The following is a 24,873-nucleotide window of genomic DNA, read 5'->3' as shown; positions in this document are numbered from 1 at the left end:
GTATTGATGAAATGTCCTCCACCATACAATGAAGGATTCAATAGAATGACCGCTGGTGCCCCAATGATGGGAACACCTTTAGTTCCACAGATAGTGCATGACACTGCAGATAGGGTACTACAAGAAAAAGAAAGAGAAGCAATAAATAAAAATAGGGATGAATTGATTCAGAGAATAGCTCAGATAAACACACATCCTGAAGCATTGACCATACCAGTAACCATAGGTCCGGTAGTTCCATTGTATGGAGATTAATCAAATTGTCCTAAAGTTCCCGTAATGCCTACTCCAAGTATAGAACCTAGAAAAGAAAAGGTAATAATAGATGATCAAGCCAGTGAATGTGAATCAGTAATATCATTGATGGATTTGCCTATAAGAGAGCCAACGATGGAAACCCCGATAAGAAATGTGCCCAGTTGTTTAAAGGAGGTTAGACTAGAGACATCATTAGGAAGCAGAAGCGCCACATTAGTATCCCCCGGAAGATATAGAGAGAAGGTCTCAAGAGATAGAGAAACCAAAGTCACAGTCTAAATTATTAGGACATTTTTAAATTGAGAGTAGAATTGGAAGAAATGATTGCTGGAAATGTGGGTTTAGACAGGTTAAACACACACAGTGAAGAAGAATTACTGTTTATTTGTAGAAGTATTACAAGAAATACAAAAGCATTCCATGAAAAGTTGACTAATTTGGCATCAGAGATGGGAATTGACATAGGGAAATCAAAGGTGTTGCAGAAACCATATAGAGCAGAATTTTCGGATAAGAATTTGGAAAAGATTAATGTGTCTGGAAGAAAATTGCAGATCAGGGAATTGTTGTTTTTGTTGCAAAAGTGGGGAGATCTTGAAAGATAGACAGTTAGAACGACATCTTAATATGTCATGAAAGAAACAGAAAAAGCTGAGAGGTTGTACCCAATGAGAGAAGTACCCGGAGGGGGTACGTACATGTGCCAAGGAATAGACAGGATATTTTGTCTTTTACAAATGATTTCCCGAAATTGAGATAAAAACCAGTGGAGTGGTACAGACAAGTTGAGAGGTTTGTGAAAGTTTCAAAGGTTTTAATGAAGGAGCTGGATGGTCTGTTTGACAGAGTAGTACCTGCAGATTTGTGGACAGAGTGTAAGATTACTGTGGATTGGCCTAGTGAGGAATATCCAAGAGATTAAAAAACAGGAGCCCCGTCAGAAGATGTAATGAAGAAATATCACCAGGTGATCACGTTTCTGAAAAGTAAAATTCCCCCGAAAGAAACTGATTGGGTAAAGATAGACAGAACAACTCAAGAAAAGGATGAGTCTGTGCATGCCTACTATGAGCGTCTCTTACAGGTGTTCAAACAGTATAGTGGGTTTGAAAGTTTAGAAAATAAAGACCTGAATCATTTAGTGTACAGATTTGTGTCTGGGCTGAGATTGGATATATCTCAAATGATTAAGCAGCACATGATGTGCTGGCAGTCAAAGCCCATTGGTGAGATTCTAAAATATGCAAAATATTGTGGGGACAAAATTGATAGCAAACGAAAAGCTTTAGAAGAAAAAATAATGTGGGCACACGTAAAATTAGCTGAACAGCATGAACTCCAATTAAATAAACAGTCAGAAAATCAAGGAAGAGCACAAGGCCAGAGTAACAATAATGGGGGAAAGCCACGAGGAAGATTAAATCAGGAAGAGGCAAAGAAGACATTTCCCTTTCACGGGTGCAGGAAGTTGGGACATTGAAAAGACGAGTGTAAAGCCATACAAGTTAATAATGCCCCAAATCAAAATTTAAATCCACAGACGCAGAATGAGGTGTTAATGAGTCATCAGCAACAGGGTATAGATCTTCAGAGTCAATTGTCACCTGCCCCTAAATCAAATTTTGTGAGTCAAGCCAAGTACAGTGTGGACGCCAGATATCCCGAAGGAAGTGGTAAGAAAAATGTTGTAGCATCTCAATTTCTATTGCAGAACCCACTGATTGATTATGATCAAGAATGACAGTGCCCGAGGGGGGAGGAAGGGGAGTGCGTACTTGGCACATCCCTACCGGTAGATCAGTCAGGGCCTTACATGGAGGGTAAAGTAAAGGGAAATGATATTACCTTCTTGTTAGATACTGGCACTACCAGGTCTACTGTGAGAACAGCAGACATTCCTAACCTGCCCGTCTCAGGAGAAGAAATAAAAGTTGTAGGCGTTTCAAACAAAAGGATTAGCACTCCAATCACAGAACCCATATAGGTGCGAATTGGTAATTTTAAAGAAATGCATGAGTTTGTGGTCTGTGACTCAAGCCCTGTAAACTTGCTTGGAAGAGATCTGTTGTGCAAAATGAATTGCACTATATTTTGCACACCGGATGGTGTTGCAATTCAAACCCCAGATGAAGATGGAGTTTACAAGTTCATGTTAGCCAAACAGGGAACTGAAGTGAATGAATTATATACATTGAGGACCCAAAAAGACTTACCTACAGAAGTCAAACTGACTGTAAATGCAGAAATATGGGATTTTACTGGAAAAGAAATAAGATTAATGGCAAATGTAGATCCCGTAAAAGTGACTGTGAAAGAAGATGCTCTTTATCTGAACACCCGAAAATACAAAATGAGTCCAGAAGTAAAAGCGGGTGTTGCAGCAGAAATAGAGCGATTGATTGAACAAGTCATTCTGAAAGAAATAATGAGTAGCCCTTGTAACTCACCTATAATTGGTATTAAGAAACCTAACGGAAAATACAGGGTGGGTCAAGACTTCAGGAAAATTAACAAGATTGTTGTACCATGCTATCCTGTAGTGCCTAACCCAGCTGTGATTCTTTATCAGATACCATGGAAAGCAGGATGGTTCACAGTGATCGATCTATGTCATGCGTTCTTTTCCATACCATTGCATCCAGATAGCCAGTTTTTATTTTCGTTTAAATTTGACGAGCTTGTTTATGTCTGGAATCGTGTGCCTCAAGGGTACACAGAAAGCCTTTCAATCTTTAATCAGATTCTCAAAAGGAGCCTTGAATCTCTTGTATTGCCCAGAGAGTCAGTCCTGATACAATATATTGACGACCTATTGGTGGCGTCAAACACTCGAGAAGACTGTGTTACTGATTCAATTGCATTGCTAGATCATTTGGCTAAGGGTGGACATAAAGTGTCTCCTGAGAAACTTCAGTTTCTTAAAAATTCTGTTAAGTACCTGGGACATCAAATAGAAAGAGGAGTAAGAAGCGTGACTTCTGAAAGAATCAGAATAATAAGTCAAATGCAGTTGCCATGAACTCAAAAGGAAATAAGAATGTTCCTTGGAGCTGTAGGGTACTGTAGGCAGTGGATTGTGGGGTTTGCGTTACTAGCTAAACCTCTGATACAGTTGACCAGAAAAAGAATGAAAGATCCCATAGAATGGGATAATGAAAGTATGGCATCTTTTAGAAAGTTGCGAGAATGTTTGTGTGAAGCTCCTGCTTTAGGAATGCCTGACTATTCAAAAGAATTTGCATTATTCTGCTATGACCGGTGTAATTGTGCACTTTCAGTCTTAACCCAGGGACACGAATTAACGAGAAGGCCAGTGGCATATTTTTCTGCTACATTGGATCCTGTGGCCTGCGCATTACCAGGTTGCCTAAAAGCTGTTTCCGCAAGCTGTGTATGCACAGAACATAGTGAGTCAATTGTGATGGGACACCCTGTCAAGGTGTATGTTCCTCATACAGTGGTGATTTTACTGACCAGGACCCGAACACAGTACCTAACTCCTAGTAGGTTGACAAAATATGAAAGAATAATACTGGGAGCTGATAGTGAGGTGTACTGTCCTTAACCCAGCTACTTTGCTACCTGATCCATATGAAGAGGAAGTGAGAGATGAGGTTGAGCATGAATGTCTTGATGTGACTGAACTTAGCACCAAACCCCGTCCTGACATACGAGAAGAGCCTTTGAAAAACGCAGAACAAAAGCTGTTTGTAGACGGCTCATGCATGAGACACGAGGAGGGAGGATTAAGTGCTGCTTATGCTGTATGTACCTTAACCGGAATAGTCGAAGCATCCTATTTACCAGAAGTCAAATCTGCACAAGTCGCTGAATTGATTGCCTTAATTAAGGCATGCAAAATTGGGAAAAATTGGAGAGTAACCATATTTACTGACAGTCAATATGGTTACGGGGTTGTGCATGATATTGGCCAATTATGGATGCAGAGGGATTTCCTGACTACTTCAGGGACTCCTATCAAAAATGGAAGTTTTGTGAAAGAATTAGTGGAGGCAATTCAGTTACCAAAAGAGGTAGCCATGGTCAAGTGTGCTGCTCACCAATCAGGAAATGACTATGTGACAGCCGGTAACAGATATGCTGACCAGGTTGCCCAACATTGTGCAAGGCATAAGATTGCCTTAAATAAGAATATCGAAACTTGTGGAATCAGCTGCCAACTTATGCTACTTGCAGGAGTGGGAACCTGGGAGGAGGTGAGAGGTCTGCAGGATGCAGTAGACATGAGAGAAAGGGAAGAGTGGGTGAAAATAGAATGTCAAAGAAGGGCAGAAGATGGTGTGTGGGTTTGTTATGATGGCAGACCAGTCATGCCAGACAGTATGCTTGCACCCATGGCTAGAATGTCCCATGGAGACACACATGTGGGCAGAGATGCAATGATTCGACTTTTCAGACAAGATTGGTTTAACGTAAAGTTCAGAAATGTAGCAGAGAGCCTTTCCCAGAGATGTTTAATATGTCAACAAATGAACCCTGGTTGGAAAGTGTGGTCTGCATGGGAAAGATTGGAAAGTCAGAAGGTCCTTTTGTGAGACTTCAGCTAGATTTCATTCAACTGCCTGCTTGTCGAGGGTTGAAATATGTACTTGTCATAGTTTGTTTATTTTCAAAGTGGGTGGAAGCATACCCGACCCGAAGAAATGACACCTTGACAGTGGCCAAACTTTTATTAAGAGAACTCATTCCTAGATTTGGTTTTCCAGTAATGATTGAATCAGATAGAGGGTCTCATTTTAATAATGAAATAATTCGACTAATCTGTGAAGCATTCAAAGTCGAACAGAAATTGAACTGCGCTTACCGTCCAGAGGCTTCTGGAGTGGTCGAGCAAATTAATGGCACAATCAAGTCAAGACTCGGAAAGGTGTGTGCATCCACTCCACTGGAATGGCCTGATGCTTTGCCTCTTGTTCTGATGGGACTCAGAAGTATTCCAGACAGAAATACTGAATTGAGTCCCCATGAAATACTCATGTGAAGAGCGATGAGACAAGCATGTGTACCAGGACACGAGCTGTTGAATATAACTGATGACTTGGTTTTGGAGTACTGCAAAGAGTTGGCTGACAGAGTGCATTCTATCTCTCATCAGGTTGGGGAAGACGCTTCCAACAGACAGCTGAGCCACTCACATGATCTGAATCCCGGTGATTGGGTAGTTGTGAAGAATCGCATTCGAGAATCTTGCCTAGCACCAAAGTGGGATAAGCCGCATCAAGTTATTCTGACTACATCGACAGCTGTAAAGTGTGCAGGGTTGTCCAATTGGATACATGCAAGCCATACCAAAAGGGTGCCAGCTCCTGAAGAAGAAGAGATACAATTGAAACAAGAAATCGGTGGTGCTAAAGGTTGTGCAGCTGAAGAACTTCCTATAGAAGATCCTGAAGTAGCTGACCAAGATCAACCGAGCACTTATCAGGACAACTGGATCCCAGTGGTGGACATACCTGAAGTACTTATAAGAACTAGATGTCAAACACAGTTAGATAGACAGGAGGAGAGTGAGGACCAGACAGGTATAGAAGAAGTCTCTCAGGAAGGCAGGGAAACGATTGTTAGGGAACCTGAGCAGGAACAGATAAGGAGAGAACAATATACTCAGACAGAAGAAAATCAAAACACTGCTCCTGAGTCTGAAGACAGGAAGTAGAGAAACCGTTCAGGCAGAAGAAGGTAAAGAGGTAAAAAGACCTGAACAGGACTAGATAGGCATGGAAACGCAAGTTCAGGATTCAGAAGCAAAACCAGACATCACTAATCCTGAACAGGGTCAGATTAGGGTAGATGAACCCATCCAGGCAGAACAGGCCGGAATAATAAGCCCTGGTCAAGGTCAGATAGAGAGGGAATCTGAAGATAAAGCTGATCAAGTTGTGCAAAGAACTCAAGAAAATAAAAGGAGTCTTGAAGAACCTGGCAGTGCAGTAAAGTTCAAGAAAAGTCAAAAAGGTGATAATTGGCCAATATTCGTCAAGAGACTGAGATATTGACTTAAGACAATTAATGAAGAACCTGATCAAGTAAATCAAATAACTAGTCAATCTGGACCTTCCAAGGAAACACCTAAACGAAGAAGTCAAAGATTAAAGACATTAAATAACAAGTTCAAGGGTCCTGAATGGACATATGTTATTCTTGAAGACTTTGAAAACCTCGATATCAATGAAGAAAGTGATGAAGAGCAGAATATTGAGCAAATTGAATAAGTGAGACCGTCCTGAAAGAGAAAGGCACTTAAGGTGTTATCGCATACAAGGTTCTGAAGTTAAGTAGATATAATCTTCTTGCCCAAGATGTCTGATAATAATGTTACTGGAAAACCAAAACAAAGCTGTGTAAAGAAGTGTTGTAGGATCTGTATATGTAGTTAAATATTAGTCCTCATAATATGGGTGGTATTAGCAATAGCTATTCCCTATCTGATGGTTGCTGACAAACAAAATAGTACTAACACACATACAGAAATTGCAAACCTTAAAGAAAATAGAGTAGACTTAGAAACACCAGATGAGCTAGATTTACATCACACTGTAGATAAGAATGAAACTGATTTAAATGTATTTGCAAATCTTTTAGTACATTATGTAGAAACTATGGAAGTTAGTGATTGTTACGTTTGTATGGAATTGCCAAGCTCAGTAGCTGAAGGAGTAACTTACCATCATTTACCATTGACCTATGGTATTTCATGAAGTGTACTAGCTAGTCTATTGTAAAGAACTGGAAAACTTCAGTAGTATTATTCAAATGTAGATGTAATATTTCAGAAGTTTTTATGCGAAAGAGTATGAACCCTGTCCTTAGTACTAGAGACTCACAATTCATGGGTGAATATTTCCTAACAATGAAGACAATAGATATAGATGATGCACATAAATGCAACTTAACCTGTAAATTGCACGAGGAAAAAAAATATTTTTGAATTTAGTAGAAAACAGGAGACAGGATTTCCAAAGAAGAGTCTATGAACCGAAACCTCAGATACCTAAATGTCTGAAAGGGAAGTGTTAGAAATGGGGGTCTCTAGTTGGCAATGGCTGGCCACTGTCCAAGTAGGGACCCTTCTTCCTAAGTCAGAGTAAGCGGGCTACATCCTTTGATAACCCCTGCTCAACCCTGGGGTAACGTAGCACGAGCAGTTAGGCTTATCTAAGAGGCAGTGTGTGAAGCATTTATGACCATACACAGTAACACAGTGAAGACCACTACAAAGGGACACCACACAACTAGTTATAAAAAATAAGTATCTTTATATGTAGACTTAACACAAGACCAATGACAGTAAAAAGCCACAATACTAGAAAAATAGGGTTACTCTTGAAAGGCTGCAAAAATAGTTCAAATGTGCAAAGAGGAGTTCAGTTCAAAGCAGTGGTCTCTGTGACCCTTTTACTTACAAAGTACCTGGATTCTGTAGCAAAACAACCAAAAGGTCGCTAAGGAGTTGTAGTGATGATTTTCCTCACACGAGACCAGCGATGCGTAGAATCCTTGCCGCGAGGGAGGATGATGCGCTGATCTGTGTGCAGGACAAAGGGACAAACTTCTCCACGCTAAGCCGGCGATGCGTTGAAATCCCTGCAGCAAAGGGAGGATGATGCGCCGAGCCTGGTGCGTGTACGATCTTGATGCGATGAAAAGAAATGGCGCCCCGTGAGAGAGTGACGATTCTGATGCGATGAAAATGGCGGACGCTCGGCGTCCGCGCTGCGATGTCGTGAAGCGATGAACTCGATGCGATGATCTTTGGTTAGCGAGCACTTGGAGGCGCGCAAACATGCGATGCGATAATCTTCGGGTTAGCGAGCATTTGGCAGCCCGCAAACGTGTGATGCGATGATCTCTCATAGCGAGCACTCAGCGGCAGCAGCGTGACGATTTTCCTTACGCTCTTCAGCTGCGGCGGCTCGCAAACGGGCGTTAGCGACGATTTTCAGCACACTCTTCTCTGTAGTAGAACTAGAGGCCCTGGAACTCACAGGAGCCTCACCTGCAGATAGAAATCCTCGCTGGGAGGAATCAGGAGGCTGGTGGTGGAGTCTGATGTGCCTGAGACTCCAGCAGGAGGCTAGCTCTCTTCTAGCCCTTGGGTGATTGCTGTAGCAAGATAAAATAAAAGTTCCTTCAAAGTCCTTTTCCTCTTCTTCCAAGTCCAGTAGTAACCACTGCAGGCCAGTCCAAGAAACAGCACACAAGCACAAGGACAGTCCTCTCCTGCAGATTCCAAGAGTTACACGGACAAAGGTTCTTCTTGTTGTCCAGGAGCACTACAAATTGTAGGGGTTTCAGTACAGATATTTATACCCCAAAAGTCTTTGTTCTCAGAAGCTACAAGTCACTGAACCCAGCCAGAACCAGTTCTGCCCAGTCCTGGAGCACTTTGTTTACCAGGCTGCATCCTTCCTTTCAGAAAGAGGGGGTCTGCCATCAGACGCACCACAGGAGGTGGAGCCAGCATTGTGGAGGGTCCCAGGTGCAACTCCTCCCACCCATCTGGATGCAGATCTCTCTATTCACCATTGGGACACCTCACCCTGTCTCCTGGAATTCCCCAGCCCTGTCTCTCCAAAACCAGACAGCCAATACACACAACAGCAGAGCACACTGGAAGGCTTAGGCAAGAAAATACCTACTTTCTAAAAGTGGTATTTTCAAACACAGAATATAAAAATAAACTTCACTAAAAGATGTATTTTTATATTCTGAGCTCAGGCATACTAAATTCGTTTTTCTACCATGTTCTTTGGGTCAGTTAGGACTATAGAATGGAATAGTCAAACCTCCTGTTCTGGTCTATGGAGAACAGGTAGCCTTACAGTAGTGAAAAACGAAATTGGGTGTAATTCACTACCAGGACATGCTACACACTTCAGAGCATGTTCCACCTTACACATATAATGCGCCCCACCATATGGGTGGCTTACATGATGCCAAGGGAAGGTTCAGGGGCTGGGAAGTGGGTGCACTTCACAGCCAAGATGGCAGTTCTAGACTGCACACAGACACTGCAGTGGCAGGTCGGAGACACACTTTACAAGCTGCTTCTGTGGGTGGCGCAAACCAGTGCTGCAGGCCCAGCAGCAGCATTTGGTTTACCAGCCCTGGGCACACACAGGCCACACTACTAGGGACTAACAGGTAAACCAAGTAAGCCAATCATGGATATACCAATTCACTGTCATATTTACAAAGGGAGAGCATATGCACTTTAGCACTGATCAGCAGTGGTAAAGTGCCCAGAGTCATAAAGCCAACAAAAACAGGTTAGGAAAAATCCAGGAGGAAGGCAAAAAGCTTAGGGATGACCCTGCAAAAAGGGCCATTTCCAACAGGAAGACCTTTTAGTAACTGGCAAGACTCATGCTGCTATGTCTCTGGACTTTGAAAAGAAAGGGAAAATCTTTCTCCATAGACTTAAAACAGAATATAACAACGTGTTCATTGGTTTCAGTGAATGTGAATGCAACTTCTTACTAATTGGGGGTTGGGGACTAAAAGGAGGAACAGATCCAGTATTTCCTGGAATTTATTATATTTGTGGAAACAAAGCCTATTTTAGGTTGCCTGATCACTGGTATGGGAGTTGCTATTTCGAAATAGTATTCCCTAAAGTCTATCATGTTAAAAGAATCACTGGAAGCAATAACGACAGTAGTGGACTAACAAGATATAAAAGAGCTAGTTTTTCTGAAATAGCAGGTGATATATTTGGTGCACTGATACCTTCAGTGGGGGTTCTACTAAATTCTCTGAAAATTTGGCAAATGTCAACAGAAGTGGATCGGTTATCTACTGACACTGCTGGAGGATTTCTGCTGATCAATACAGAATTAGTTGCTGTAAGATCTAAGGTTTTGCAAAATCGACTTGCCCTTGATATCTTATTGGCAAAAGAGGGTGGAGTCTGTAAAATGCTGAAAGCACAAAATTGTTGCACGTAAATACCTGATAAGAGTGTAGAAATTGGAAAATATATTAAAAATATTACACATTTGGAAGAAGAACTGAAACCACTGGAGGATGGCAGTGTATGTAATAAAATAACAAATAGTTTTTCCACCATTAGTGATTGGTTTTCTAATATAGGTAAAGGTATTTTAGGTCAAATATTATTGCCAATTATGGGCATAACTTTGCTAGTTCTGATGATAATGTGTTGGTGCAAATGCAGTGGGAAAAGAAAAAGGTACGAAGTGAATGAGAAAGGTAGAAAGAGAAAATTAGAAGAAATACGACTTGAAGAACTGAAGGGAAATATCTACAAAAGAATGAAAGGATCACAATTTAAGAAAGATAAGGGAAAGAATAGAAGATATGCAGACATTGAAATGGTGGAATGCTAAAGTTGGCATCTGGTTTAATAGAATATAGTGATGGCATAAAATGCCTTCAAAGAGGGGATTGATGGAGCAAGGTTTCGCATGAAAAGAAACTTGCTCGGATGCAATCCTCTCGAATAACCTGTAATACTGTAACCAACCCGTCTGTGAGTACTAACAGTGCACCACATTCAATATTATTATATCTAGGGGACGCTTGTCTATGTGCTTTTCCTAATGAATAACCGGAGTGTTCTAAAATGGCTGCTTCAACGCGGGAATTCTTTTGCGCATGCGTCCACCACATCACGTGGTGTGACGTTCTTCTGTCGCTTGGGGGGAAACTTTGCAGCTGCGCAGTGGCTTCTAATATGGCTGCTTCAAAGTAAAGCACTAATGCACATGTAGAGCTGAAACTAACCTATGCACGTACTACTCAGTCAATCAATCAATCAATGATTTGTAAAGCGCACTACATACCCGTGAGGGTTTCAAGGCGCTGGGGGGGGGGGGGGGTGCTGCTGCTATTGGTCGAAGAGCCAGGTCTTGAGTTGTCTCCTGAAGGTCAGCAGGTCTTCGGTTTGTCGCAGGTAGAGGGGGAGGGTGTTCCAGGTCCTGGCGGCTCGATGGGAGAAGGATCTGCCTCCGGAAGTAGTTCTCCGGATGCATGGGACCGTGGCCAGGGCGTGGTCAGCGGAGCGGAGTTTCCTGTTGGGTACAGAGAAGGATAGTTGACTGTTGAGATAGGCTGGGCCGGTTTTGTGGATTGCCTTGTGTGCGTGGATCAGGAGCTTGAAGGAGATTATTTTGTCGACGGGGAGCCAGTACTGGTTCCTCAGGTGGGGGGTGATGTGGTTGGGACGTCGAGGATCAGGCGTGCCGAGGCGTTCTGGAGTCTCTGTAGTCTGTTGATGAGCTTGGACGAGGCTCCAGCGTAGAGCACGTTTCCGTAGTACTAAGTTATTAATGCGAAAGATTTATTAAGTAAATGGGGTTAGAGTAGAAGTAAGCGGTATACAGTGAATTCATTTAATTTTGTATTCTAACGTGTTTCTCTCTGACTTTATTAATAGTTCGCAATTGGGCCTTGGAGAGTGACTGATGTCCTCATCCTTTGTGGCAACCACGCATGTGCCCTACATCTCTGCTCTCAAGTCAATTAAGTCATTTGACGGACTGCCAAACCCAAGGCTAGCAAGGACATGAGAAAGTAAACTCCTGAGCCTTCGAGAGGAAGACCCAGCAACATTTTACCTTAAATTTATCGATCATAATATGAAATGCTTGTGGGAATAAAGCTTGTGGGTATTGAAATTAATGGGTGGGGAATTAGACAATAGACTTAGGAAAATATTGCACTTGGTATGGTGTGATGTCCTCACCCCACTGCATGGCGCAATCAAATTGCGGGTGAACATGGAATTGAAACATTTGGGGGTGGATCATACACTTGAATTTGGTATAACAAGAGGTAGGTATAGATAGTTAGACACACTTGACACACTTGACGCACTTGCCACGAGACACTTGGTGCTGAGATGATGATGCTATGCTGAGATGCTGCCCAAAATTGCTGCAATCTGACTGAAGAATCCTACACTAGGGAAATTTCACGGAAGAAACCGAGGAGGCACATCTAGGAAGAGGTCACCTTTTTCCTGTCCCAAACCGGTCCTGAATCTTTGACTCTCTGATGTCAGGATCCTCACACCATTACGGTAAATATATCTGTAGGGTAAATGCTCCGTACTTGCTCTCTGTTTTTTCTCTCCTCAGGTGCTGTCATTGCAACAATTTATTAATGCAAACTGATTATAAGCTAATTGTACTATTTTTCCTGATGGAGATTTCTGGTATATTCATGTGAATTTGAATTGACTCACAAAATCATGAATTCAGATAAACTTTTAAAACTCCTTCTGAGTCTGTGGTTCTTTAAGATAGAAAGTTAAATGCATTATTGTCTTTCCTCCCTATTCTAATCTACTACTATATCTTATCAACTGTACATTTGCTCAGGAGACAGGAATGGTAAGATAACTGGTATAAAGGTTTCCTAGGGTAAACTGAAATTGATGACCAGTGGATATTTGCCAGCTCATTGTGTGTATGAATGTATATGGGCCCAAATGAATGTTGTGTGTATGAATGTGTCAAGCTGGTAAACTCCGCTGCATCAGGGACATCAGTCACCCTCCAAAGCCCAAACACGAACTATTAATAAAGTCAGAGAAGAACATGTTAGAATACAAAATTAAATTGTGCAACAATGTTGCGCTTTCAACATTTTACAGACTCCACCCTCTTTTGCCAATAAGATATCAAGGGCAAGTTGATTTTGCAAAACCATAGATCTAACAGCAACTAACTCTGTATTGATCAGTAAAACTCCTCCAGCAGTGTCAGTAGATAACCGATCAACTACTGTTGACAATTGACAGATTTTTCGAGAATTCAGCAGAACCCCCACTGAAGGTATCAATGCACCAAATAGATCACCTACTATTTCCGAAAAACTAGCTCTTTTATGTCGGGTTAGTCCATTACTGTCAATATTGTTGCCAGTGATTCTTTTAACATGATAAACTGTAGGGAATGCTATTGCGAAATAGCAACTCCTATACTAGTGATCAGGCAACCTAAAATAGGCTTTGTTTCTACAAATATAATAAATTCGAGGAAATACTGGATCAGTTCCTCCTTTTAGTCCCCAACCCCCAATTACTAAGAAGTTATGTTCACATTCACTGGAACCAATAAATACATTGTTATATTTAGTTTTAAGTCTATGGAGACAGATTTTCCCTTTCTTTTCAAAGTCCAGAGACATAGCAGTATGAGTCTTGCCAGTTACTAAAAGATCTTCCCTTTCAGCCCATTTAGGTATCTGAAGTTTCAGTTCAGAGGCCCTTCTTTGGAACTCCTGTCTCCTGTGCTCTACTAAATTCAAAAAGATATTTTCTTCTTCATGTAATATAAATGTTAGGTTGCGCTTTTGCGCGTCAGCTATATGTATTGACTTCATTGTTAGGAAATATTCACCCATAAATTGTGAGTCTCTAGTACTAAGGACAGGGTCCATGCTCTTTCGCATGGGAACTTCTGAAAATATTACATCTGCATTTGAATAATAATACTGCAGTTTTCCAGTTCTATAGAATAAACTAGCTAATACACTACATGAAATATCATATGTCCAGGTTAAATGATGATAAATTACCCCTTCAGCTACTGAATTTGGCAATTTGATGCAAACACAACAATCACTAACTTCCATAGTTTCTACATAATGTACTAAGAAATTTGCAAAAACATTTAAATCAGTTTCATTCTTATCTACGGTGTGGTGTAAATCTAGCTCATCTGGTGTTTCTAAGTCTACACTATTTCCTTTAATGTTTGCAACTTCTGTATGTGTGTTAGTACTATTCTGTTTGTCAGTAATCATCAGATAAGGAATAGCTATTGCTAATATTACCCATATTATGAGGACTAATATTAAGCTACGTACACAGGTTCTACAACACTTCTTTATACAGCTTTGTTTTGGTTTTCCAGTAACTTTATCCTCAGACATTTTTTTTCCCAAGAAGATTGTCTCTTCTTTAATTCAGAACCGAATGTGACATAACACCTTAAGCGTCTCCTCTCTTTCAAGTTGGACTCACTTCTTCCTCAATTTGTTCAACATTCAGCTCTTCATCACTTTCTTTGTTTAAGTCAAGGTTTTCAAATTCTTCAAGAATAACATATGTCCACTCAGGACCCATGAACATGTTATTCAATGTCTTCAATCTTTGACTCCTTCTTTTTGGCTATGCTGTAGAAGGTCCAGATTGACTAGTTACTTCATTTACTTGATCAGGTTCTTCACTGTTTGTCTTAAGTCGGTAGCTCAGTCTCTTAATAATTCTTGGCCAATTATCACCTTTTCGACTTTTCTTAAATTTCACTGCACTGCCAGACTCCTTTTATTTTTCTTAGATTTCGGCACAACTTGATCAGCTTCGTCTTCAGATTTCCTCTCTAACTGACCTTGTCCAGGGCTTATTGTTCTGGCCTGTTCTGTCTGGATGAGTTCATCTAACTCAATCTGACCCTGTTCAGGATTAGTGATGTCTAGGTTTGCTTCTGTATCCTGAACTTGCGTTTCTATGCCTATCTGGTCCTGTTCAGGTCTTTTTACCTCTTTACCTTCTTCTGCCTGAAAGTTTTCTCTAAAACCTAGCTGTCCCTCCTCAGCCTCAGGAATGGAGCTTTGGTTTTCTTCTGTCTTCGTATATTGTTCTTTCCTTGACTGCTCCTGCTCAGGCTCCCTAACAGTCATTTCCCTACTCTCCTGAGCGAGTTCTTCTACACCTGTCTGGTCCTCACTCTTTTCCTATCTATCCAACTGTGTTTGATTCCTAGTTCTTATAAGTACTTTGGGTATGTCCACCACTGGGATCCAATCATCCTGATAAGTGCTCGGTTGTTCTGGGGCAGCTACCTCAGGATCTTCTTTAGGAAGTTCTTCAGCTGCACAACCTTCAGCACCATCAATTTCTTGTTTCAATTGAAAATCTTCTTCTTCAGGAGCTGGTATCCTTTTGGTATGACTTGCATGGATCCAATTAGGCAATCCTGCACACTTTACAGCTGTTGAAGTAGTCAATATAACTTGATGCGGTTTGTCCCACCTTGGTGCTAGGCACGATTCTCGAGTGTGATTCTTCACAACTACCCAGTCACCGGGATTCAGATCATGCGATTGGCTCAGCTGTCTGTTGAAAGCGTCTTCCCCAACCTGATGAGAGATAGAACGCACTCTGTCAGCCAACTCTTTGAAATACTCCAAAACCAAGTCATCAGTTATATTCACCAGCTTGTGTCCTGGTACACATGCTTGTCTCATGGCTCTTCCCATGAGTATCTCATGGGGACTCAATCCAGTATTCTTGGCTGGAATACTTCGGAGTCCCATCAGGACCAGAGGTAAAGCATCAGGCCATTCCAGTGGGGTGGATGCATACACCTTTCCGAGTCTTGACTTGATCATGCCATTTAATTGTTCTACCACCCCAGAAGCCTCTGGACGGTAAGCGCAGTGCAATTTTTGTTCGACTTTGAATGCTTCACAAATTAGTCGAATTATTTCATTATTATAATGAGACCCTGTATCTGATTCAATCGTTACTGGAAAACCAAATCTAGGGATGAGTTCTCTTAATAAAAGTTTGGCCACTGTCAAGCTGTCATTTCTTCGGGTCGGGTATGCTTCCACCCACTTTGAAAATAAACAAACTATGACAAGTACATATTTCAGCCCTCGACAAGCAGGCAGTTGAATGAAATCTAATTGAAGTCTTACAAAAAGACCCTCTGCCTTTCCAATCTTTCCCATACATTCCACAGTTTTCCTGCCAGGATTCATTTGTTGACATATTAAACATCTTTGGCAAAGGCTCTCTGCTACATTCCTAAACTTCGTGTTAAACCAATCTTGTCTGAAAAGTCGAATCATTGCATCTCTGCCCACATGTGTGTCTCCATGGTACATTCTAGCCATCGGTGCAAGCATACTGTCTGGCATAACTGGTCTGCCATCATAACAAACCCACACACCATCTTCTGCCCATCTTTGACATCTTATTTTCACCCACTCTTCCTTTTCTCTCATGTCTATTGCATCCTGCAGATCTTTCACTTCCTCCCAGGTTCCCACTCCTGCAAGTAGCATAAGTTGGCAGCTGATTCCACAAGTTTCAATTTGCTTGTTTAGGGCAACTTTATGCCTTGCACAGTGTTGGGCAAACTGGTCAGCATATCGGTTACCGGCTGTCACATAGTCATCTCCTGATTGGCGAACAACACTTTACCACGGTCACCTCTTTTGGTAATTGAATTGCCTCAAGTAATTCTTTCACGAAAATTCCTTTTTTAATAGGGATCCCTGAGGAAGTCAGGAAATCCCTCTGCACCCACAGTTGCCCAAAATCATGCACAACCCCATAACCATATTGACTGTCAGTGAATATGGTTACTCTCCAATTTTTCCCAATTTTGCATGCTTTAATTAAAGCGATTAATTCAGCTACTTGTGCAGATCTGAATTCTGGTAAATAGGATGCTTCGACTATTCCAGTTAATGTACATACAGCGCAAGCCGCTCTTAATCCTCCCTCCTCATTTCTCATGAATGAGCCATCTACAAATAGCTCATGCTCAGCGATTTTCAAGGGTTCCTTTTGTATGTCAGAATGTGGTTTGGTGCTAAGTTCAGTCACATCAAGTCATTCATGTTCAACCTCATCTTTCACTTCTTCGTAAGGATCAGGTAGTAAGGTGGCTGGATTAAGAACAGTACACCTCACTATAGTCACATTTTCAGCCCCCAGTATTATTCTTTCATATTTTGTCAGCCTACTGGGAGTAAGGTACTGCGTTCGGGTTCTGGTTAGCAGAATCACCACTGCATGAGAAACATACACCTTGACAGGGTGTCCCATCACAATTGACTCACTCTGTTCTATGCTTACACAAGTTGTGGCTACAGCTTTCAGGCAACCTGGTAATGCACAGGCCACAGGATCCAAGGTAGCAGAAAAATATGCCACTGGCCTTCTCATCAATCCATGTCTCTGTGTCAGAACTGAAAGTGCACAATTACCCCGCTCATAGCAAAATAGTGCAAATTCTTTTGAATAATCTGGCATTCCTAAAGCAGGTGCCTCACACAAACACTCCCGCAATTTTCTAAAAGATTCCATACTTTCATCATCCCTTTCTATAGGATCTTTCGCTCTCTTTCTGGTCATTTGTATCAAGGGTTTAGCTAGTAAAGCAAACCCTACGATCCACTGCCTACAATACCCTACAACTCCAAGTAATATTCGTATTTCTTTTTGGGTTCATGGCAACTGCATTTGTCTTATTATTCTGATTCTTTCAGAAGTCACCCTTCTAACCCCTCTTTCAATTTGATGTCCCAAGTATTTAACTGAATTTTTACAAAACTGAAGTTTCTCAGGGGACACTTTATGTCCACCCTTGGCCAAATGATTTAATAGTGCAATTGAATCAGTAACACAGTCATCTCGTGTATTTGACGCCACCAATACGTCGTCAATATATTGCACCAAGACTGACTCTCTGGGTAACACAAGAGATTCAAGGCTTCTTTTGAGAATCTGATTAAAGATTGAAGGACTTTCTGTGTACCCTTGAGGCACACGATTCCACACGTAAATATGCTCTTCAAATTTGAACGAAAATAAAAACTTGCTATCTGGATGCAATGGAATAGAAAAGAATGCATAACATAAATCGATTACTGTGAACCATCCTGGTTTCCATGGTATCTGATAAAGAATCACAGCTGGATTAGGCACTACTGGGCAGCATGGTACAACAAACATTTTCCTAAGATCTTGAACCACCCTATACTTCCCGTTAGGTTTCTTAATACCAATTATAGGAGAGTTACAAGGGCTACTCATTATTTCTTTCAAGATGCCTTGTTCGACCAATCGATCAATCTCTGCTGCAACACCTGCTTTTACTTCTGGACTCATTTTGTATTGTCGGGTATTCGGATAAACAGCACCTTATTTCACTGTCACCTTTACGGGATCTACATTTGCCATTAATCCTATTTCTTTTCCAGTAAAATCCCATATCTCTGCATTTACAGTCAGTTTAACTTCGGCAGGTAATTCATTTTGTGTCATCATCGAATATAATTCATTTACCTCTGTTCCCTGTTTAGCTAACATGAACTTGTAAACTCTATCTTCATCTGGGGTTTATATTGCAACACCATCCGGTGTGCAAAATATAGTGCAATTCATTTTGCACATTAAGTCCCTTCCAAGCAAATTTACAGGGCTTGAATCACACACCACGAACTTATGCATTTCTTTAAAATGTCCAATTCGCACCTCCATTGGTTCTGTGATTGGGGTTCTAATCCATTTGTTTGAAACACCTACGACTTGGATGTCTTCACCCGAGAGGGGCAGGTTAGGAATGTCTGCTGTTCTTACAGTAGACCTGGTAGCACCAGTAGCCAACAAGAAAGTAATATAATTTCCTTCTACTTTCCCTTCTACGTATGGACCTGACTGATCTACCGGTAGGGATGCGCCAAGTACGCGCTCCCCTTCCCAACCCCCAGGCACCGTCATTCCTGATCATAATCAATTAGTGGGTCCTGCAAAATAAACTGTGATGTTACAAAAAATTTCTTGCCACTTCCTTCTGAAAATCCAGCATCCACACTGTACTTGGCTTGACTCACAAAATTTGATTTAGGGGCAGGTGGCAATTGACTCTGTAGATCTATACCCTGTTGCTGATGACTCATTAACACCTCATTCTGCATCTGTGGATTCAAATTTTGATTCGGGCCATTATTAACTTGTATTGCTTTACACTCGTTTTTCCAATGCCCCAACTTCCCGCACCCGTGACAGGGAAATTCTTTCTTTGCCTCTTCCCGATTCAATATTCCCCGAGGTTTTCACACATCATTGTCACCTTGACCTTGTGCTCCTCCTTGATTTTCTGACTGTTTATTTAATTGGAGCTCTTGCTGTTCAGCTAATTTTACTTGAGCCCACATTACTTTTTCTTCTAAGGCTTTTCGTTTGTTATCAATTTCATCCCCACAATATTTAGCATATTTTAATATTTCATCAATGGGCTTTGATTGCCAACACAGCATGTGCTGTTTAATCATTTGAGATATATCCAATCTCAGCCCAGTCACAAATCGATGCACAAAATGACTCATGTCCTTGTTTTCTAAACTTTCAAACCCACTATACTGTTTGAACACCTGTAAAAGACGTTCATAGTAGGCATGCACAGACTCATTTTTCTCTTGGGTTGTCCTGTCTATTTTTACCCAATCTGTTTCTTTCGGGGGAATTTTACTCTTCAGAAAAGTGATCACCTGGTGAAATATTTTCATTACATCTTCTGACGGGGCTCCAGTCTTTGAATCTCTTGATTATTCCTCACTAGGCCAATCTATGGTAATCTTACACTCTGTCCACAAATATGCAGGTACTACTATGTCAAACAGACCATCCAGATCCTTTAACAAAACCTTTGAAACTTTCACAAATCTCTCAACTTGTCTGTACCACTCCTCTGGTTTCTCTCTCAATTTTGGGAAATCATTCGTAAATGACAAATATCCTGTCTAGTCCATGCCACATGTACGTACCCCCCTCCGGGTACTTCTCTCATCGGATACAACCTCTCAGCCTTTTCCATTTCTCTCATGGCATATTCAGATGTTGTTCGATTCGCCTGTGCTTCTTCCTTTTTCTTTGCTCATCTAACTTTCCATCTTTCAAGATCTCCCCACTTTTGCAATAGAAATAACAACTCCCCGATCTGCAACTTTCTTCCAGACACATTCATGTTTTCCAAATCCTTATCAGAAAATTCTGCTCTATATGGTTTCTGCAACACCTTTGATTTCCCAATGTCAATTACCATTTCCAATGCCAAATTCGTCAGTTTTTCATGGAATACCTTTGTGTTTCGTGTAATGCTTCTACGAATAAACAGTAATTCTTCCTCACTGTATGTGTTTAATCTGTCTAGACCCACATTTCCAGCAACCATTTCTTCCAATCCAAATCTCAATTTGAAAATAATATTTTTGCCTGTGACTTTGGCTTCTATATTTCTTGAGACCATCTCTCTATATCTTCTGGCACTTCTAGTTCCTGATGATGTTTCTAGTCTAACTTCCTTTGAACACCTGGGCAAATTTCTCTTCGGAGTTTCCATCATCGGCTCTCTTATGGGGAAATCCATCGATGATATTACTGATTCACATTCACTAGCTTGATCATCTATTATTAGCTTTTCTTTTCTAGGTTCTATGCTTGGGGTAGTCATTACAGGAATTTTAGAACAGTTGGACTGTTCGCCATATAATGGAACTACCGGACCTATTGTCACTGGTATGGTCAATGCTTCCGGATGTGCGTTTATCTGAGCTATTCTCTGAATCTATTTGTCTCTGTTTTTATTTATTTATTCTAATACTTTTCTTGAAGTAACCTGTCCGTGGTGTCATGTACTATCTGGGGAACTAAAGGTGTTCCTATCATCGGGGCACTAGGGGACATTTTATTGAATCCATCATTATAAGGTGGAGGACTTTTCATCAATAGGTCTTCTAGGTATCCTTCTTCTGTTTCTCCGCTACCTAACATGGTTAAGTGCTTTTTGTTCTCTGTACAATTACCTCCTGTCTGCTCTTCTGATGTTAACACAGGATATAAACCTTCTGCCACCATGGCCTGTCTCCATTGTTTCATTTGACTATCTCTAGTCTCTCGGGGAAATTTCGGGTAATATTTGCTTAAGGTCCTGTTACTTGGGGTCTATCACGTTCAAAAACTTCCATTTCCCATTCTTCTAAAGCCTCATATTGAGTCAATCTAGGTCTGGGTTCTAATTCATTCATCCGAGTTCTTAAATTGTACAATATTCTTCCATTAAAGCTTCCGTATTCAGGAAATGCTAATATTCCATCATCTTTTGTATATTCTACCTAATTTTCTAACCATACACAGGTATGATAGCCTCTCTCCACCATCATGTATTATGCAGGCGTATTTGGAGGAGGAATGAGAATTCCCTCTCTACTCTTAATAATTTTGTCCTTTTTAAAATAATTCTTAACCTTTTGCATAAATTACATTTTTCTCTTTTCTCCGTACATTGCGTGCTTGTGCTTGTTAAGGTACTGTTCGTAAGCAAACCCTATAAATCTTCTATCTGGATGAGTCCTTGTTAACGTTGGATCGTACATGCAAACTCCACTATCTATTATTATTCTTGGGATTTCTATTTTGTCAACCAATCAGACGCTTGCTTTAATTCTAAAATTCTTCAATACCAGCGCGTTTTCCAGTCTGAGAACCAATCAACTTCTACTCTGCTCGCTCACTCAGCCAATGCTTGCGTGGCTTTTCTGTGACGTCAGTATCACTCCTTACTACTGACCCCTCCTTTACAATTTCGCATCAACTACACGCCCGCTGTTTCAACCAATCCCAGCGCAGCTCTCAGTGACGTCAGTGCAGCACCCTCAACTGACTCCTCCTTTACAAGGTAATGAGAAAACATATTTTCTCACAACTTTCACACAAATTTCATTAATTAAACAATGTATAAACATTCGCTATTGTGTCTGACCCACTAATTCAAAGATTAGTAAGATTTATTTCACTGCGAGTAAAACCCTTCCGCTTACCCTTCACACACTACGATTAAAACTTTTCCGCTTACTCTTCACCCAAGCATCAGAGAACCTGCTACTCCTTCAGTATCCTTTCTAGGTGATATAATACCAAAAATTCACCAGCAAACTCCACGCCACCAATTACTCACACTAGCATACAAGAAATTATTTCCTAACGTTGTGCTTCTAGTCCTGCATAACTTTCAGCACTTTCTCGATCCAGACCAATAACCTCACTGCAGTGTGGCTTCCATTTACCACCCGTTATTCAATATTCCCGGGAATTTCCAGACAACATAAAACAATACATAACGGGTTTTGGTTAAAACATAAATCAATAATTCAAAATTTCAAATACAATCCTCACCTAACTAAGTATACTAACCATGCCTCTGCTACCAAGTAAAACTGATGCAGCGGAGTTTACCAGCTCAACACATTCATACACACAACACTCATTTGGGCCCAGATACATTCATACACTCAATGAGGTAGCAAATATCCACTGGCCATCAATTTAGTTTTACCCTAAGAAACCTTTACACCAGAATTCTTCCCATTCCTGTCTCCTGAGTAAATGCACATTTGAAAGATCTAGTAGTAGATTACCATAGGGAGGAAATAATAGAATACATATTTAAAGAATCCACAGACTCAGAAGGAGTTTCAAAAGTTTATCTGAATTAATAATTTTGTGAGTCAAATCAGAATACACATAGACACATCAAGATTCTCCATCAGGAATATAAGTTCAATTAGTTTATAATTCAATTCACATTAATTATTCTCATATGATGACAGTACCTGAGGAGAGAAAGAACAGAGATCAAATACCAAGCACAACCCACAAAACTATATTTACCTAGAATGGTGTGAGGACCTAGACATCAGAGTATCAAGGATTCAGGACAGGTTCAGGACAGGGAAAGTGGCCTCTTCTATTGTAACGCCAGCGTTATACCCCTCTCTGGTGCTACTCTCTCCAGCTCGGGCTCGTCCGGACCCCTTCCTAGATGTGCCTCCTCGGTTGTTCCGTGAATTTTCCCTAGTGTTGGATTCTTCAGTCAGATTGCAGCAAAATCGGGCAGCATCTCAGCATAGCATCGGCATCTCGTGGGTCAAGTGTATCTAACTATCTAGAACTTACCTTATTATTATTATTATTATTATTACCTCTGTTATACCAATTCAAATGTATGATCCACCCGCAAATGTTTCAATTCCATGTTCACCCGCAATTTGATTGGGCCAAGCAGTGGGATGAGGACATCACACCATACTAAGTGCAATACATTTCTTTAGTTCTATTGTCTCATTCCCCGCCACTTAATTTTAATACCCACAAGCTTTATTCCCACAAGCATTTCATATGTGGATCGATAAATCTGTAATACAATGTTTCAAGTTCTTCCTCTTGTAGGGTCAGGAGTTGATCTTCCCATGTCCTTGCTAGGCACATGGATTGGCAGTCACCCAATGACTTCATTGGTCTCAGAACGAGAAGGTTTTCACGCATGCGTTGTTGTCACAAAGGGTAGGGACATCGGTCACCCTTCACGGCCCAAATACGAACTATTAATAAAGTCAGGGAAGAACATGTTAGAATACAAAATTAAATGAATTCACTGTATACCACTTACTTCTACTCTAACCCCATTTACTTAATTTTTCTTTTGCATTAATAGCTTAGTAAAACTTGCATAGGTTAGTTTCAGCACAGCATGTGCATTAGTGCAAGGGTTTTCTAGCAGCCATGTTAAAAGCTATTGCGCAGCTGCAAAGATTTCCCCCCAAGCGACAGAAGGCGTCATACTACGTAGATGTAGTAGACGCATGCGCAAAAGATTTCCCGCGGTTTTGGCGGCCATTTTAGGACACTCGGGCTACTTATTAGTAAAGCACATGGAAAGGCTTCCCCAAGATAAAATATGTAAAATGTGGTGCAAAATTAGTATTCATGGACAGGTTGGTTATAATGTTACTGGTTATTCCAGAGGATTGCATACGAGCAAGTTTCTTTTTATACAAAACATTGCTCCATCACAACCAAGACCGAAATGTCGACACATAACCCAACTTCCTCTTTGTTAAGTTTTTGCTCAGAGCCTAGTTCTGCTGTGGGGTACAGGCTCTTGTTGTATAGCCAGAAAGTTATCTTGAAATATATTGACAAATGGCATACTAACTTAGAAAAGTACTGCAGTGATCACTGTCATTGTATGATGAGATTGGTTTTTTGAACCACTGTGCTTATGATTTTGAATTTCTATATACATTTGACAATAAATACATACACCTGCATCCTAAAATGAATTTTCCTAAAAAAATAAAGTGTACAACTTTGTGATGTCATGCTTGGACATCTCAAATGATAAATACATTCATGTGTTAAATTGTCTTCTGAACAATTCCCTTGTTAGCATCCTTCCCTACCTGACTTTTAGAAGGTAAGCAATTTCTTGTCATAAACATTTGGTGCCTCCAGCGTGTGTCCTTGGTCACATGACAGTGATTAGAGTGGCAATTGGCCTTTTTGTACTCCTCACTCATGAGAAAGCCCTTGGTATATATGACACACTTAATTCTTAATACAATGGATCCCCCTTTGAACCATTTAGGAAAGAAACGGTTATAGTATCTATCTAGTAACTCCCACCTGTGTGAGGTGTTGACAATTGAGATGCTTTTTAACACAGAGTGCTTTCTTGGCCACACGCGTCTCATATTTATGGAAGTACTGGACTTCTTGACATCACTTGGGCGTCAGTAGCTGCTGAGTATTTATAGATTTGTTTAACCACAACGTATTTATTAAAATCCCTGAACAAGGGCTGGCTGTCCTATAAATATCCACACACAACACCAATTGGGTGTCTGCATCCACGTTGTCTTTTACGTGGCACATGTAAGCATGTATATAGTGTTGAGTTTAGAGCTGATATGGGCTTGACAGTTTGACTGACCAGGGTACTATTATGGCGGTGAGGGGGTCTCTATAAGGTTCTCCTTTGTGTAAGT

This window comes from Triturus cristatus, chromosome 7 (genome assembly GCF_964204655.1).
Source record: "Triturus cristatus chromosome 7, aTriCri1.1, whole genome shotgun sequence".
NCBI lineage: Eukaryota > Metazoa > Chordata > Amphibia > Caudata > Salamandridae > Triturus > Triturus cristatus.
The sequence above is the reverse complement of the archived record's forward strand: the minus strand, read 5'-3'. Positions refer to the sequence as shown.